General features: G+C 53.7%; 1 protein-coding gene and 1 long non-coding RNA gene across 2 annotated transcripts in view; both read right to left on the bottom strand.

Annotated features, from left to right (window-relative positions):
- The window catches only part of FAM118A (family with sequence similarity 118 member A), a 246,590-nt gene that overhangs the window by 46,597 nt on the left and 183,166 nt on the right, over positions 1-16,827 (bottom strand). The window lies entirely within an intron of this gene.
- Positions 13,679-16,820, bottom strand: LOC144226585 (uncharacterized). Its single transcript, XR_013333689.1, has 5 exons — positions 16,463-16,820; positions 16,118-16,221; positions 15,718-15,830; positions 15,127-15,384; positions 13,679-14,394 (listed from the first exon to the last, which is right to left on the bottom strand). It is a non-coding gene; the product is annotated as an uncharacterized LOC144226585 (long non-coding RNA).

The following is a 16,827-nucleotide window of genomic DNA, read 5'->3' as shown; positions in this document are numbered from 1 at the left end:
GGATCTCCGTGCCCATCCCCCAGCGCTGACAATGATTGACTCTTATGTTAATCTTACTTTGTCTGTGTTCACACCCACCTGCCCCTCCCCGGAGATTATTATGAAACAGGCCCTAATTTACATTATGAAAGTTACAGAATACTGGATTGTTTTGCTGAGGCCTTGCCTCCGGGTAGAAACTGTCTTCAAACAAAGGTATTCTTTTTATTATTATTATTTTTTTAATGTTTATTTTATTTTTGAGAGAGAGAGAGAGAGCACAAGCCGGGAGACAGAGATAGAATCTGAAGCAGGCTCCAGACTCTGAGCTGTCAGCACAGAGCCCCACACGGGGCTCGAACCCACAAATCCTGAGATTGTGACCTGAACCAAAGTCAGATTCTTAACCCACTGAGCCCCCCAGGCGCCCCAAACAAAAGTATTCTTTATTGATACAATAACCACATGAATGATAAGATAGCACAAGCAAGTTCTATTATGGTCACGTTCTGTAGNAAACCAGAAGGAAGGAAGGAAAGGAGGGAAGAAGGAAAGAAAACTACCAGATCAAATTCAAGATTTCCTAAGTGATTCCGTTTACGGGTAGCCTGCATCCCTTTGCAATGGTGAATTTTATGCATCACATTGGCTAGACCACAGTGGCCAGATACCTAGTCAAACATTATTCTAGATGTTTCTGTGAAAGCATTTTTTTCTTTGGATGCGATTATCCGTTAAGTGAGTGGACTCTGAGTATAAGCAGATTACCCTTCGTGATGTGGGTGGGGCTCATCCAATCAGTCGAAGGCTTCCTTAGACTAGAACTAAAAGAGACCAGTTCACCTGAGCAAAGGGGAATTCGGTCTCCTGATGGTTTTTGGACTTGAACTGCATCTTTTCTGGGTCTCCAGCCTGATGGTCTGCCCTGCAAACTTTGGACTTAACTAAGCCTCCACCATCCCCACTGAGCCAGTTTATTAAAATCTCATTCTGTCTTCACACACACACACACACACACACACACACACACCCTGCTGTGTCCGGGTCTGTCTGGAGGGCCCCGCTACACTTCCAAGGATGCGCTATCCAGTGCCTTTGCTACAGAGCAGAGGGTTTCCCTCCGGCAGGGGTCGATTCTGCCCTGGCCGGCATGTGGCAACGTCCGGACACACGGTGGGTTGTCCCAGCCAGGTGATGGGGGGGCGGTGCTGGCGTCTAGTGCTCAGAAACACAGGGCAACTGCACGCAGCAAAGAATGATCCAGCCCCAAGTGCCCGCAGCACAGAACNCCACACCCCCCCAGCCCCGCCCTGAGCGGTGTGTAAGCAGTCACTTAATGAGTAACAGTGAGTTTGATTGTTCCCTTTTGCTTTCGGTTTGAGTGGATAATATAATGGTTCAATTCCGGGTAGCTTTCAGTTTTGAGCCTTTTCTTGGGGGCAAAAAACCGCTCCGGGAGGAGAAGGGGTCTGCTCTCCGGGGCCGCTCTGGGGTGGTGCCGAATCAGGAGAGGACGGGGTCCCGGGCTGGAGGGCTGAGGGAGATCGGTTGTGTCCAGGACTGCCAGAGACCGCGTGCGACTCGGGGTTGACCAGTGTCCACCAGAGTCATTGAGGCCCCAGGGATGCAGAACTGGGGGCGTCAGCTCAGGAGGAGAGGAAGGGGAGACAAATAAAGGGGAGCCTTCATGAAGTGGGGAGCCACGGAAGGAGTGAGGGAGAGTAGGAGTGAGGAGCTGGAGGGCAGGAGGAATCAATGATGCTGGCATCCCCGGGGTCGGTGCTGGGGCGAAGGTGAAGGGCTCGCAGGGCAGGAACTGAGTGGGAAGGGCTGGAATGGGGCGGCCAGAGAGGGTGTAGGCGTGGTGAACTCCCCGTGCGAGAAGAGAGTCCTGTCTTCCGCTCGCCCAGCACGGAGCGCTCACGGACGTGGGTTCGAGGCCTAAGCTTGGGACTACAGGGCAAACGTCAGCTGAGAGCGCCGAGCAGGTAACAGACGTGGAAACAAAGCAGAATTATGATCATAACTCCAGGAAAAGCAAGGCACAGTGGCGTGCTGTCTGAGAAAAGACGGCGTGGGCTAGGCTGGAAGACAGCCCTCCGAGGACCTTTCCGTCCCATGTAAAGGGGCCCAGTTCCGTGGTCCTCAGCCTTTCCAGAGCCGTGCAGCCCTCACCCCTGCCAGGCATTTTCATGACACCAGGAAGAAGCCCTCTGCCCTTTGCCAGGCACCCCGCGCCCCCCTTCTCCTTGGTCTAGTCTCTGTTTCTAGGGATTTGCCTATTCTGGGTGTTTCGCACAATCGGCATCAGATAATATGTGGCTTTTTGTGACTTTCACTGAGCACAGTGTTTTCAAGATTCATCCATGTCCTGGCATCTGTCAGGACTCGGTTCCTTTTGATGATCGTATGTTATTGCACAACAGCCCGCACAGCCTTCATCCACTCATCGCTGACGGTTGTTCCCGCATTGGGGCCGTCGCGCGCGGACGCTGCTGTGAACATCCGGGCAAAGTGTTTGCAAAGCAGGTGCGCCTTTCCCTCGCGGAGACACCTGGGGTAGCACCGCTGGGACGCACGGTGACTCTGTTCAACCCTCTGAGGAACGGCGGCTGCGCTGGTTTATGCTCCCACCAGCAATGCACGGGGTTCCGCTGTCCCCACGTCCTCACCCACACGCCTTATCCAATGTCTGTCGTTTCTGTTATAGCCTCCCTCCTAGGCACGAAACGTATTTCATTGTGCAGAGAGGTTTCTGAAAATTAAAACTCTGGCGATCACATTGTTCGGGTTGGAAGGTTTCGATGGCTTTCCATTCGTCTCCGGAAAATTCCAAAGTCCTCCCCTGACCCCCCAAGCCGGGCGTGCGTGGGCCCTGCCACCCCGGACGCCCCTAAAGCGCGTCCCTCCTGCACCACAGTGGCCTCCGTGCTGAGTTCCAGCCACATAGCTTCTGCATCNCTCTGGGCCCGCCTGTCCCCTCCCCCTCCCCTGGCCGACTCCTACTAATCTTTGACAATCGAGATTGAAATGTCCCTCCCTCACCCCAGCAGGGGACCCTTTCCTGACCCTCCATCCGCAGGCTTCAGAAAAGTGTATTAAATCACTTGTTCAGCTGTCTGTCCCCCACCCAGCCCACCCCTGCNTAAAAAAAAAAAAAAAAAAAAATCACCGCAAACTGGTGCGTTAAGACAGCAGAGGTTAATTTTCTCGCCCGGAGCCCACGCCTGGAGCCCGGGGCCGGCGGGGCCGGGCTCCCCCTGGAGGCTGCGGGGAGAACTGTTCCTCGCTCCCGCTCTCGGCCTCGCGGGCGCTCGGCCGGTGGCCGCAGGGCTCTGCTCTCGGCTCCGCGCGCCGCGGGGCCTGAACGTATCTTCATTCGCCCGAGTGCCACAGCCACGGGGGCCATTCTGGAGCCGCGGGTGACCCAGGCCCCCCCCGGAGAAGGGAGCGGTGCTTGATGGCGTGGACAGAGCCCAGGGGCTTCTGGGAGCCCGGGGGAGAAGCCTGGTCCAGCCTGAAGCCCAGGAAGGCTTCCTGGAGGCGATGATACCTCATGTGGGTGTAGAAGGCGGAAGAGAGGCGGTGAGGGGCCCAGGGCGCGCTTTTGGCGCGGTGGGCGGAGCCCCGGCGCGCGGAGCGGGACCTCGCGGGGGAGCCGCGCTCTGGTGTCCGGCGCCCCCTGGCGGCGTCCCTGCGCGCCGTTCGGACGGACCCGGGCTCTTCCTCCGGGGAAGCGGGGGCCGGTGGCGTCTGGCCCAGAAGGCGCTCCCTGGCCGTGGGGCGCAAGCAGGGAGCCCAGCTAGGAAGCCACGCGGCGCCCCCACTCCCTGGTGTGTCCCCTCCCCTCCGTCCCTGCCTTGGGCCCCTTCTCTCTCCCAGGTGGCCCCCCGTGTCCCAGCATCGCGCCTCATTCCCCGGGGCTCATAGGTAGGAAAGCCAGGGCTGTCCCCCACCATTCTACAGTCAAGAAGTGCCTGTGAGCTTCCTGGAAGCCAGGGCACAAAGGGAAATCATCTGCTTTTTCAGCTTCAGTGCACAAGAATAGTGAGGAGTCAAAGGTGAAAGATTCCTCTAACCCCCCGAGATTTCTGGGGTCTCAAATGTCCCCCAGATCTGGCTGAACTACAAGAGCACAGACCTCTGGGCAAACTCTGGGTCGCAGGATGGAACTGATTTCTAGAGCCTTCAGATCTCGTGTTTCCTAACCGATCCTGGTAATTATTAGCTCCGAAGAGGGACGGGCTGAGAGGGTAAAGTGTATCCTCCGAGAATCAAGGCTACCTTCCCTTTAGAGGTGGAGAAACTGAGGCAGGGAAAAGAGGAAGGCGTGTAGCTAATGCCGCCCGGGTCAGTTCTGCAAATATTTACATCAGCTGGACCGACTGAGGTGCTGAGCTACAGATGTGAGTAAAGTGCGTCCCCCCCCCCAACAAGAGGGGGAGAAGGGGCATGTGGGCAGAGAGCTCCAGGCCAGCCACAGGCTCGACGACCCAGCACGGAAATAGTACAAAGGAGTCTTCACACAAGTTCTGCCGCCCTCCTCACCCCTCACCTGTCCCCCCTTGTAGAACGGGACGGTGACCTAACATCCGACGTATGATGTGCGTCATGAATTGACGAGCTATCACGCTTCTCAGATTAAGTCCAAAGCCTGGTGTTTAGGGTTCCTTCTAATTAATTAATTAATTAATTAATTTAGAGAGCAAGAGCAAGAGCAAGAAAACGCATGTGTGAATGGGTGAGAGGGGCAGAGGGAGAGAGAGACTCTTAGGCCCACTTGGAGCTCGATCTCATGACCTCAAGATTGTGGCCAAGATCAAGAGTTGGACACTCAACTGGCTGAGCCACTCAGGCGCCCCTAAAGTTCTTCTTTTTATTAAAAAAATTTTTTTAACATTTATTTATTTTGGAGAGACAGCATGAGCAGGGGGTGGGGAGCAGAGAGAGAGAGGGAGACGCAGAATCCGAAGCAGCTCCAGGCTCCAAGCTGTCAGCACAGAGCCCGACGTGGGGCTTGAACCCACAAACATGTGGTCATGACCCGAACTAAAGTCGGATGCTTAACCAACAGAGCCACCCAGGCGCCCCAGCAATACAGCCTTTTGTTTTATTAACTGAATCATCCTATTTTTAAGATTGGCGACTGACTTATGGAGTTTTGAGTTATAATCGATGTATAATGAATGAACCGTACTTATTTAAAATGTATGATTTGATGTGTTTTGATGATGTGTATGAAGCTTGACATAAATATCTATAAGTCCTTGAGTCCATCACTGCAATCAAGGTAATGATTTCCAACACCCCCAAAAGTTTCCTAGGCCTCGTCTGTAATCCATCCTTCTTCATCCCCCCTCCCCTCCACCCTGTCCCCAGCCGATCAGCAGTCTGTTCCTGTCACTACAGATTTGGTTGCCTTTTTTTAGAATTTCATATAAATGGAATCATACAAAGATATGTTCTCTTTTTTGCCTGGCTTCTTTCACTCAGTGTAATTATCCTGAGCTTCATGCACGTGGTTACCTGTATCAATAGTTATTCTTGTTTATTGCTGAGTACTACTCCATTGTAAGGATGTACAACTTGGTGATCCGCTGACCTGTGTGGGACACGAGATTGCTTCCACTTTTTCTCTTTTAGCTATCACAGATAAAGCTACTATGAATGTTTCAAGAGAATTCTCTGTATGACCACGTGCTTTCATTTCCCTTGGGGGAAATCCTAGGAGTGCAATGGCTGGGTCCTGTGGGAGGTGTATGCTTAACTTCTTAAGAAACTGCCAAATTGTTTCCCAGAGTGGATACACATTTACTCCCCAGCAGCAGCGTGTGAGAATTCCAGTTCTTCCATATCTCTGCGGACACTTGGAATGGTCCCGCTTTCCGGTTTGGGCCATTCTGGTGTGCCTGTAGTGATGTCTCATATTGGAGTCCCTAATGACTAATGATGTCAGACCTTCTTCTCAAGGGCTTATTTGTCATCCCTATCTCTTCCTTGGTGAAAAGTTTATATAAAAAAGGAAAATGGCATGGTGGGGGGAGGGGGTGATGTTTGGTTGGCTCAGTCGGTTAGAGCGTGCAACTCTTGACCTTGGGGTTGTGAGTTCGAGTCCTGCGTAGGGTGTAAAAGATTACTTAAAAATAAAACCTTAAAAAAAAAGTGAGGTTGTTTGTCTACTTACTGTCTAGTTATAAGGGTTCTTTTTGTGTTCTTGATCATACATTTTCTTTTTTTTTAATTTTATTTTTAATGTTTTATTTATTTCTAGGAGAGAGGGAGAGACAGCGTGAGCAGGGGAGGGTCAGAGAGAGAGGGAGTCACAGACTGAAACAGGCTCCAGGCTCTGAGCTGGCAGTCAGCACAGAGCCCGACGCGGGGCTCGAACCCACAAACCGCGAGATCATGACCTGAGCGAAAGCCAGACGCTTAACCGACTAAGCCACCCAGGCACCCCTTGATCATACATTTTCAATGCATGCCCCCACAGGGGTGAAAATTGTTCCCGGGGAGGGAAAAAAGTCATTATTTTTATGTGGAGAGCACAGATACACATTGAGGACGGAAAGAGACGTCTGTGAGATTCAACACTCGTAAGGGTGATTGGGAGAGCAATGTGGACAAGTGGTCCTGGGCGGGGGGAGGGAAGAAGGCTGGGAAACACGGCTTCAGATGCAGGGCCCTTGCCGGGTACACGCTTTGGGGAGAGGAAAATGTTAAATTTGGATAAAGTCCAATTTATCAATCATTCCTTTTACAGCTTGTGCTTTCTGTGTGCAGCCTTCTGGGCCACCAAGATATTCTCTTAGGTTTTCTTGTAGCCGATTCCTATTTTAAGGATTCTTTTTCGGTCTACGATCCATTTCATAGACGCAAAACTTAGTTTTTGTATGTAGTGTGGGGTCAGAGGGAAAAACCAGGTTTGGTTTGGTTTTGCTTTTGCACCTGGACATCCAATTGATCCAGTGCTCTCTCTCTGCTGGAACCCTCTTCTTTCCCCACTGAACCGTTTGCGTGTGGGTCTATTTCTGGATTGTCAGCTCTGTTCCAGCAAACTCGAGTATTTTTAACATGCCATGCGGACCGAAGAGAAGCCCATCTAGGAGCCACCTGTTCTGGGCCCTGCCTCTCCCCGACTTGGTCTCCGGCACACACCTCCTGTCTCCAGACCTCGGCTCCAGCTCGACCTGGTCGGGGACCCTCTGCCCTGAGGTTGCGCCCCTTCCGCGTCTCCTCCTCCGAGAGGGAGGCCTCCTGCTCTCCGTGGCGTCTCTCTGTAGATCTGGTTCTGGGGGAGATGGGGAAGGTCAGCAGGTGCCTTGGGAGTGTTGCTCAGGCTCCTGAAAGGGAACAGCCTGGGGGCCACGGCCAGCACGTGGACCCTGCCAGCCCCCCGCCCGACCTGTGCCCCCCTCATCAAGGCATTCCTCCCCCACACACCCCCAAGAGCAGCACCCGAGAGAAAGAAGGTTAGTTCCCGCTGGCCTCTCTCTCCAGGGCCTTGGAGGTCCTGGGGGGGAGGGGCGTGCTGGGCTGTTAGAGCCTCACAAACCACTGGAGCCACAGCTGAGAGTCTGGGGATGTCACGGTGAGCGAGCAGACGCCTTCAGTCCCCGGTGTCCCAGGCTGGGCGGGGAGTGGGAGCAGTCAAGAAGTCACGCCCGTGAGTGGGTCATCATGGACCGAGGTGGGTACCCTGAAAGACAGGAGTTCATTCAGGGCAAAAACAGGGTTCCTTCCAAGAGACCAGAGGAGGCGGGGATTGGACCCGGTTCAGAGATTCCTGGGGCTCCCGGGGGGACGGTGGCTGAACTGGAAGAGAAGAAGGTACAGAGAAAGTTCCAGGTGGAGGAAACAGTGGGTGTGAAGGTGGGCGGCTGGAAGGAGACGTCCCGCTGAGAAGCAGACAGAGGGCCGGTGGGCAGGAGGCAGGGGTGAGTGAGGAGACGTGGGGGGCAGGTGGGTGCCACCAGCTTCAGGCAGGGCTGGGGACACCACAGGGTGCTGAGCCGGGAGGTGAGACCTTCACACTGGAGGTTGGAAGGATCAGCCTGGTCCTGACTCTGAGCAGCTGGTGAGGAATGTTTGGAGGACAAGGAGAGAAATTTGAACGTGTCCGGGGATAAGAGACGGTTAACGTTGATTTTATTGAGGAGGTGATGATATTGTGGCTGGGAGGGAGGTGGGTGGGGGGATGGGCTCGGTGGGTGATGGGCATTAAGGAGGGCACTTGTTGGGGCATCTGGGTGGCTCAGTCGGTTAAGCGTCTGACTTTGGCTCAGGTCATGATCTCACGGTTTGTGGGTTCGAGCCCCGCGTCAGGCTCTGTGCTGGCAGCTCGGAGCCTGGAGCCTGTTTCAGATTCTGTGTCTCCCTCTCTCTCTGACCCTCCCCTGCTCACTCTGTCTCGCTCTCAAAAATAAATAAAGATTAAAAAAAAGAAGAAGGGCACTTGTTGGGATGAGCACCACGTGTTATATGTAAGTGATGAACCACTAAACTCTAAATACTACACTGTATGTCAACTAACTTGAATTTAAATACATTTAAAATTAAAAAATAAAAAACTGATGCACACACTAAAGCATTTATAACTGAACGATCACCACGTCCAAAAGTGACTTCAAAATATTAAGGAAAAAAGACACAGAAAATAAGGCAAGGTGTGAATAATTATTTGAAGTTAGGTGATGGGTATAAGAGGGGTCCATTATGCTATTCTCTCTGTTTTGGGATTCATTTGAAATATTTCATGTTAAACTGAAAAAAAGAAAAAGAACAGCAAAGTAGGAAAGATAGATCAATAATAGATAGATGAATAGATGGGCAGACGGACAAACAGACAGGCGAGGTCACCCTGGTCCAGCAGAGGCTGGGGTGGAGGGCTCTCTGCTGTATGTGAACTCTAACATGGCCACCAGCGCCCTTGGGTAATCTTCTCGCCTTGAGTGTGAGCGAGACCTATAGATACGAGATGATATCGCTCCCGTAATTTGTTACGTTGGATGTCGCAAGGGAATTTTGCAGGTGTAAATCGGATCCCTAATCAGTTGAGTTAATCCAAAGGGAGATTATTCGGGTGGGCCTGACCTAATCAGGTGAGCTCTCAGAGGGCATCTTCAAGACCAGGGAAGTCAGAGGGATGCAGTCCTGTGGCCTTGAGGACAGCGCTTCCGTGAGTCCTGCAGCCGTGAGGAGAGGAATTCTGCCCACAGGAACAGGCCTCAGGTGGGACCTCGGCTCCTGCCGGCGCCAGGATCTCCGCCTGCCGGGCCTCAACCTCTGACCTACGACAACTGTGAGGTCAGCAGCCACTAAGTGTGTGACGCTTTGTTATGCAGCAGCAGGAAACAAATACGTTAGAAGAGTTTAGACGGAAGAGGCAGCAGCGTGGACGGGGGCAGTGCCAGCTGGATGGATCGAAAGATAGGTCGCCAGCTGGGTTAGAGAGGGAGGGCGGGGAAGGCAGAGCCTCCAGGGTCTCAGCCTTGAGGGGTGGAGCCTGCAGGCGGAGGAGGAGACGGGCAGGTCCGGGTGTTTCAGGCACTGAACTTGTCCCGCAGTCAGCTGGGCCCAGGGCGATGTGACGCATGCGCCGGCAGTTGCTGCATTCAAGGAGGGCTTCAAGGAGGGGGCTGGCGGCATGGGAGTGAGAAGGAGGGCTCAGGACGGGGCCCAGAAGGGCTGATCGGGGAGGCGAGGGCGGAGTCCTGAAAGCTAGGGGTGGGTGAGGTGAGGGGCAGGGGCTGAGGCCACGCATCACACGGGCCACCAAGGCCTCCCGCCGTGCCCTCCTCATGGCCTTCGGACTCCGTCTTCTTCCCCGTTCCCTCCTGCGACACCCCCAGCCCAGGATTCCTGGCCCTGACCCCGTGCAGCCACCTCGTTGCCCTCAGGGGCCTCCCTGACTCCCATTCTCTACCACATCCTTGCACGGTCAAATCTGAGATCGTGTCCCTTTGGGGGGCTCCCTGGGCTGCTGGGACAGCTCTGGGAGGACACGGGCCACGTCTGGCGCCCCCTCCCCGGGCTCTGTGTGGGCACTGCCGGCAAAGCTGTAGATAACTGCCTGGGTCTGTGACACTCTGTGGCCTGCAGCCTGCAGTCGTGATGGACGGGATGCTGACTTGAAGTCAGAAGTGAGTGAAAATAAAGACGCGATGTTGCTCCCACCCAAGTCCTCAGACCTCCTGAATTCTGGGCACAGACCCCCAAGATGAGGAGGCGGAGCTCCCTCCCGCCGGCAGGCGTGAAGCGGAGCACTTTGGCAGCAGGACAACATCGCCCGGAAGGAAGAAAGCGTCCGCAGGCTGGGGCAGCGCAGTCCGCAGGGCCCTTGCACGGAGCAGGACGGGCGGGGCCCTGGCGGCCCCTGCAGCCTCCGGAGGAAGCCAGCGTCTGGCCCCGGAGCGGCCTCACTGCGGAGACCCCCGGAGTCCCAGATTGGCTCCGACTGGACCAGCCCCAGACCGATCACTGGGCCGGAGAGAAGCTTTGCTCTGACGGGCCAGCCCTGCCTCAAGTGCTCACCCCACCCAGGTGGACCGAAATGGGGGCCAAGTGGGGCCCAGTGGAAAAAGCCAGACCCGTGGTCGGAAGACGGCCGCGTGCGCCACCCGCCAAGGGGGCAGACGCCGCTGCGCTCCCCCAGAGATGGTCCTACCGGGAATGTGGGGAGGCGAGCGGCCTTGTTTGGAAAATGTCTTTGCCGATGCAATTAAGTCAAGGCTTTTGAGATGAGCGCATCCGGGGTGTAGGATGGGCCCAGATCCACTGTCAAGTGTCCTTCTTGACAGAGGAGACATGAGACACAGAGGGGAGAGGCCATGTGACAACGGAGGCAGAGACTGGGTGACATGGTGACAAACCAAAGAGCGGCTGGAGCCACTGGGAGAGCCTCCGGAGGGTCTCAGCCTTGTCAGCACCTTGAGTTCTGATCTCTGGCCTCTAGAACCGCGAGGGAATACATGTCTGTCGTCAGCCACCCGTGTGCGTGTGGTTCGCTACACTAGCGCACAAAACCGACACGCCCACCCTGGGCTCACTTACAAAGCACGGGAAGCAACATCTAGCAGTGACTTCAAAGCAGCCCCTTCCTTGCCACTCCCAGGATGCACACTGCCCCCAAGATGTCCGCCAGGAGGGGACAGCAGTGGGTGTGACCAGCTGCTGGGTTCTAAACGCACCGCAAGAAGCCTTCACAAATCAGGTGTTAGTGAATGTATCCATAGGACTGAAGTGAGACCAAAATATACAATCACTGCATTCTTCTCCAGGCTCGTGAGCTCAACTCTCACCTATGCGGCACCCTGGCTGTGTGAATAAGTCACTCGGTGCCTCGGAGCCTCGGTTTACTCTCCTGTCAAATGGGGATGCCCATATCATCTCAAACATTAACGTACCTTTTTAAAATGTACTAAAAAGGGGCACCTGGGTGGCTTAGTTGGTTAAGCGTCCGACTGTCGCTTAGGTCATGATCTCTCAGTTTATGGGTTCGAGCCCCACGTCGGGCTCTGTGCTGACTGCCAGCTCAGAGCCTGGAGCCTGTTTCAGTCTGTGACTCCCTCTCTCTCTGACCCTCCCCTGCTCACACTGTCTCTCTCTCTCTCTCTCTCTCTCTCCTAGAAATAAATAAGACATTAAAAAAATGTACTAAAAAAATTGAAACGATTTTTATAATTTTGCTCTTCAATTTACTTGGCTTCCTGATCCTGCCTTTATGACTGTGGACCACTTAACGCCTCTGTACCTCAGCTGGCTCATCTGTGAAGGAGGGATAATGATGGCCCCAAGTCACAGGATTCAATGTCAGCACTTGCAAAGTCAGAAGACATGGTTGGTCCTGCATCCCTATTTGCTAAATAAGATGAAATAGATCAGTACCCTTTAATTTCTGATTTCCCATCGGCCACCTGGCATTCTCAGAATCCTTGATGCATGAGAAAACCTAACCCACAGAGTTCTCAAATGTAGTGAAACATCTATGAATGTCAAATCAAACATAAAGAAGACCCGATGTTGTATCTTGCAGGTATTTAATGAAGCATCTATTAATTTTATTTCTTTTTTTTAAAATTTTTTTAATGTTTTATTTATTTCTAGGAGAGAGAGAGAGAGACAGCGTGAGCAGGGGAGGGTCAGAGAGAGAGGGAGTCACAGACTGAAACAGGCTCCAGGCTCTGAGCTGGCAGTCAGCACAGAGCCCGAGGCGGGGCTCAAACCCACGAACCGCGAGATCATGACCTAAGCGAAAGTCGGACGCTTAACCGACTAAGCCACCCAGGCGCCCCTATTAATTTTATTTCTTTAAATTTTTTTAAACATTTATTTAGTTTTGAGAGACATAGAGATGAGACAGAGCATGAGCAGGGGAGGGGCAGAGAGAGAGGCAGACACNACAGAGCCTGACACGGGGCTCGAACCCACGAGCCATGAGATCATGACCTGAGCTGAAGTCGGACGCTTAACAGACTGAGCCACCAGGTGCCCCAGCATCTATTAATTTTAATTTTGCCATTTTATTTTTGTGTTTTGCGGTAGCGCACAGTGTTGGCTGCTAATACGGTTTCTGTTGCCCCAAGCAGGGGGGAGGCTGGGTGTTCAGGCACAGGGGAAACAGCCTCTCGGCGGGAGCTCTGGGAGCTAGAGCCCGGGAGAGCCGGGAAGGGAGGGCAGGCTCTCCAGCTCCCGGCCCCGGCTCACCCCACCTGTCCCTCCATAACGTCGGGGCTGGAAAGGCCCATGGGGACACCGAGTCAGCCTCCTCACTGACAGATGCGAGGCCCAGGGCTCTGGAGCAAAAGGGACTAGACAAAGTCCAAACTGCGTTGGTCTCAGGTCCTCCTCCCGATGATGAAATTTCTTTCCCTATTTCATCCCTGCCTGCACTTGGCACAGCCCCGCCGCCCCGTCCCCAGGGAACCCGAGCCTGGACTTCCCAGCGATGACCTGTGGCCTGGCAGCTCCATGAGGTGAGCCTTCTCCCTTCGAAACCCATCACCCCGCGTCCGTTCTCCAACGGGCCTTCCCGCCTAAAAGCAGATGAGTCGACGCCAGACGGGGTGCGCGTGGCTGTGTCTTCCTGCGTCGGGACGATTCAAGTCCTGGCTCCAGATCTCACTAGCCGTGTGACGCTGAGCATCACTCAGCCTCCCTAAGTGCTGCTGGCTGCACCCGACGCACACAGCCAGCACGAGCTGCCTTCCGGGGCTCACCACGGTGCTTGCCCACCTTCCCGGGGCTCCTGGCACAGAGCAGGTCCTCGGGCGGCGTGAGTACGCCCCCCACCCCCAGTCCTAGCAGGCACGTCTTTCTGCAAACCTTCTTGAGTCCTTTCTTCTCGCTACCATGTCGGTGCCTAAAATAACTTTAAGGTTATCCCCTCCAGGAGAATTTTAGCAGGAATCTATTTTAAAAAAGTGGAGCAGCTGAAGATGAGAAAGTATTTGGTGTGCTGCGGGGCGGATGGTAGAAAGGGGGCCCGAGGAGGGGAGGGGGGAGGCGGGGAACCTTCTCAGGCGGTACCCCTACCCTGGCGGCGGGTGAGAAAAATCCAGGGTTTCAGGCGCTGTTGCAATCTAGCTCTGGGAGTGGTTGGGTTTCAATTTCCGGAGAAACAAAAGGTTGAGGGACATGGATTTCAGCAAAGGAGAACGTAAGTGAGTCACAAGGAGGGAGAAGTCAGGCCAGGAAACTCACATGACTGTGAAAAGTGTTTTAATAGATTCTCTGGAATGAAGGGAGAGCCTCTGAACTTGCCCCTTGAGGCTCTTGTGCTTAATGAGCGAAGGTGGGGCTGTGCAGACCTCACTTACCCTCCCCCTCCTCGGGGAACTGTCTTTTCTTCTCGAGGACCGAGGAGAAAAGATGAACGATCAGAGTCCAACTACAGACTCACAGAACCATGTGGGCAGGAGGGAATCTCAGCCATCGTCCGGTCCTGCCCACCATCGTACAGACCGTAGACAGAAGCTGGTAGAAGGTTGGTGGCATCATTTCACACGAGTCCCCGAGGCTTTCAGCCGTGTAAGAATCACCGGGAGAAGGGTTCTCTGAGAGCACCTGCTGGGAACACTGACTGGCGCTTTGAATCCGCTCAGCCCCCAAACCTTAGAGCTGGACATGCGAGCTGTAGACCCAAGCTCAGTGCCTGGGAAGGAATGCTGGAAAATGAGAGAACTGACCTGGTAAAGCAAATGGGCTGTGGCTGACTTTTCCTTTTGCTCATCTTTGCTTTACTGTTTACTGTAGGGTTGTTTGCAAAAAAGACTCAGGAAAAGAGGTGCTTCAGCCAAGAGCTTTCGTGATTCCCTTTGAAGCATTTGTGTGATTAGATTGGACCTCCGTGGATAATCCAGGAGGCTCTCTCTGTCTCAAGGTCCGTACCCGTAATCCCAGTGCAAAGTCCGTTTTGCCCTGTAACAAATATTCACAGGTTCCAAGGGTTAGGCTTGGACATCTTTGGGGGACATCATTCGCCCACACACTTTCCCCCCCATGTGGCTTTTCTAAAAGCACAGCTCATTTAATGGCAGAAAAGAACATTTTCATTGTCATAGGAGATCATGGCTAAACCAAAATTTTTTCAAGGATCTTTTATTATTGTTTAAAATTAAATTTATTTTATTTTTTAAATTTTACTTACTTTATTTTTTAAAGTGTATTTGTTTATTTTGAGAGAGAAAGAGAGAGCAATCAAGCAGGGGAGGGCCAGAGAGAGAAGGAGAGAAAGAATCCCAAGCAGGCCCTGCACTGTCAGTGTGGAGCCCTGACGCCAGGCTCAGACTCACCAACTGTGAGATCACGACCTGAACCGAAATTAAGAGCTGGACACTTCACTGACTGAGCTACCCAGANTTACTTACTTTATTTTTTAAAGTGTATTTGTTTATTTTGAGAGAGAAAGAGAGAGCAATCAAGCAGGGGAGGGCCAGAGAGAGAAGGAGAGAAAGAATCCCAAGCAGGCCCTGCACTGTCAGTGTGGAGCCCTGACGCCAGGCTCAGACTCACCAACTGTGAGATCACGACCTGAACCGAAATTAAGAGCTGGACGCTTCACTGACTGAGCGACCCAGGAGCCCCTTAAATATTTTATTTTCAATTGTTTTATATTCTGAATATTTATATACACAAAAGTACACAACTCACAAAATTTCAGCTTCTTTTGTACATTGACCAAGTAATCGGCAGCCACGTCAAGAAACAGAACTTGCCGTAAGGTCCCTGGAGAGGGGTGGAGTTGACGAAGTAGGTAAGAACACAGACGCATTGGCCAAAAGTAACCAGAAGGCTTCCCAGTGACGGTGGCCTCGAGGCCAAGCTCAGGGGAGAAGAGAGGATTTCAGGCGCGGGACACAGCACGAGCAGCGGGGAGACAGGGGGAGCCGGCCGGGGCTGTCGCCGAGTCTGGGGAGACAGACAGGCACATGACCGTTGGACTTGCCAGCCTGGGAGCCCTCGGCAAGTCTCATTTCCCATTTCTGCCAGCCCAAAGCCCAGCTGTCCGGACTCAGAACTGGTGGCCATAGCCCTGAGGCTGGTGTCCTCATTTTACAGAAGGGGACATGGACCCAGAGGAGATCTCCCCTCCCCCCGGCCCACCCCAGGCCTGGCTTTAAGGGCACAGAGGGGCTGGACATGTGCCCAGTGGCCCCAAACCAGCGGTGAAGCCTGAAGCAGGGTCCAGGCCACCCATTTCCTCGTCCAGGCTGTTATGTCCGTGGTCCCAGGCCTCCTTACTGCCTGGTCCAAGAGGGTTTCCTGCTTCCTAGCAGGCCTCCCGTCCATTCTTCCCACATCCATTTACAGGGTGTCTGCCATGTCCCCGCAGTGCCCTGGGTACCAGCCGTGAGCTGTGCGAGAATCAGACACAGAACAGAATTCATAGCTGTACAGGGTGATGTCCGAAGGGGTGAGTGCTGCGCCGTGAAGAAAAATAAGGCAGGGTAGGGGGGTGGGGTTTCAGGGAATCCGGTCAGAAAAGGTGACGTGGGGGCCCGAGGGAAATGAGGGAACGGGTTTTACGAGGCTGGGGGAGAAGAGTACAGCTGGTCCTTGAAGGATGTGGGGCTTCAGGGGTCCCGTCCCCCATGCAGGTGAAAATCCCCATATAACTTCTGACGCCCCCAAACTGAACTACCTGCTGCTGACCGATGGCACAGTCGAGTGCACATTTTGTGTTATGCTTTGCTCTGTATTCCGCGTGTCTGAGTATTACACACTGAATTCTTACCATACAGTGAGCTAGAGGAAGGAAAATGTTATTAAGCAAATCGCAGGGAAAATACGTTTATAGTACTGTACTGTATTTCTCGAAAAATATCTGCCTGTAAGTGGACCTTAGCGGTTCACACAGTTCACCTGCCCGGGGTGTTGTTAATGGGTCAAGAGCACTTGGGGGGTGGGGTGGGGCCTGGAGGCAGGGCGTCCCTACAGAGGTCAGAGTTGAGACCACGACCCCCCAGCACAGTCTCTCCATTTCTACCTCTCCGTAGAAGTGCGCTGGCAGCGGTGGGTGCCCATGAAGGCGTCTGGCTGCTTCTCCCCTGGGTCGCCCTCTATCAGCGGAGGATAGCTCACCAGGGGCGCCTGGCTGGATCTTGGCCTTCATCAGGGTCACATGCCCAGCCGACCTCGCACCTATTGTACAGCCGAGGAAACTGAGGCTCGGAGTCTTGCTCAACACCCCGCACTGTGCTTGGGCCAGGGACTCGGTGCGGGGAGGGAAGGGCTTTCCGTCGTGGTCTCTAAGACACTTTAGGGGGAGGGGTGAGTTCCTCCTGGGTTCCGCGGAAAATATTCCGGAACTGGACGGAGAGAAGTGAGTGGCAACGGCAGACGGAGGTGACA

The sequence above is a fragment of the Crocuta crocuta genome, unplaced genomic scaffold, assembly GCF_008692635.1.
Source record: "Crocuta crocuta isolate KB4526 unplaced genomic scaffold, BGI_CrCroc_1.0 scaffold143, whole genome shotgun sequence".
NCBI lineage: Eukaryota > Metazoa > Chordata > Mammalia > Carnivora > Hyaenidae > Crocuta > Crocuta crocuta.
The sequence above is the reverse complement of the archived record's forward strand: the minus strand, read 5'-3'. Positions and strand labels throughout refer to the sequence as shown.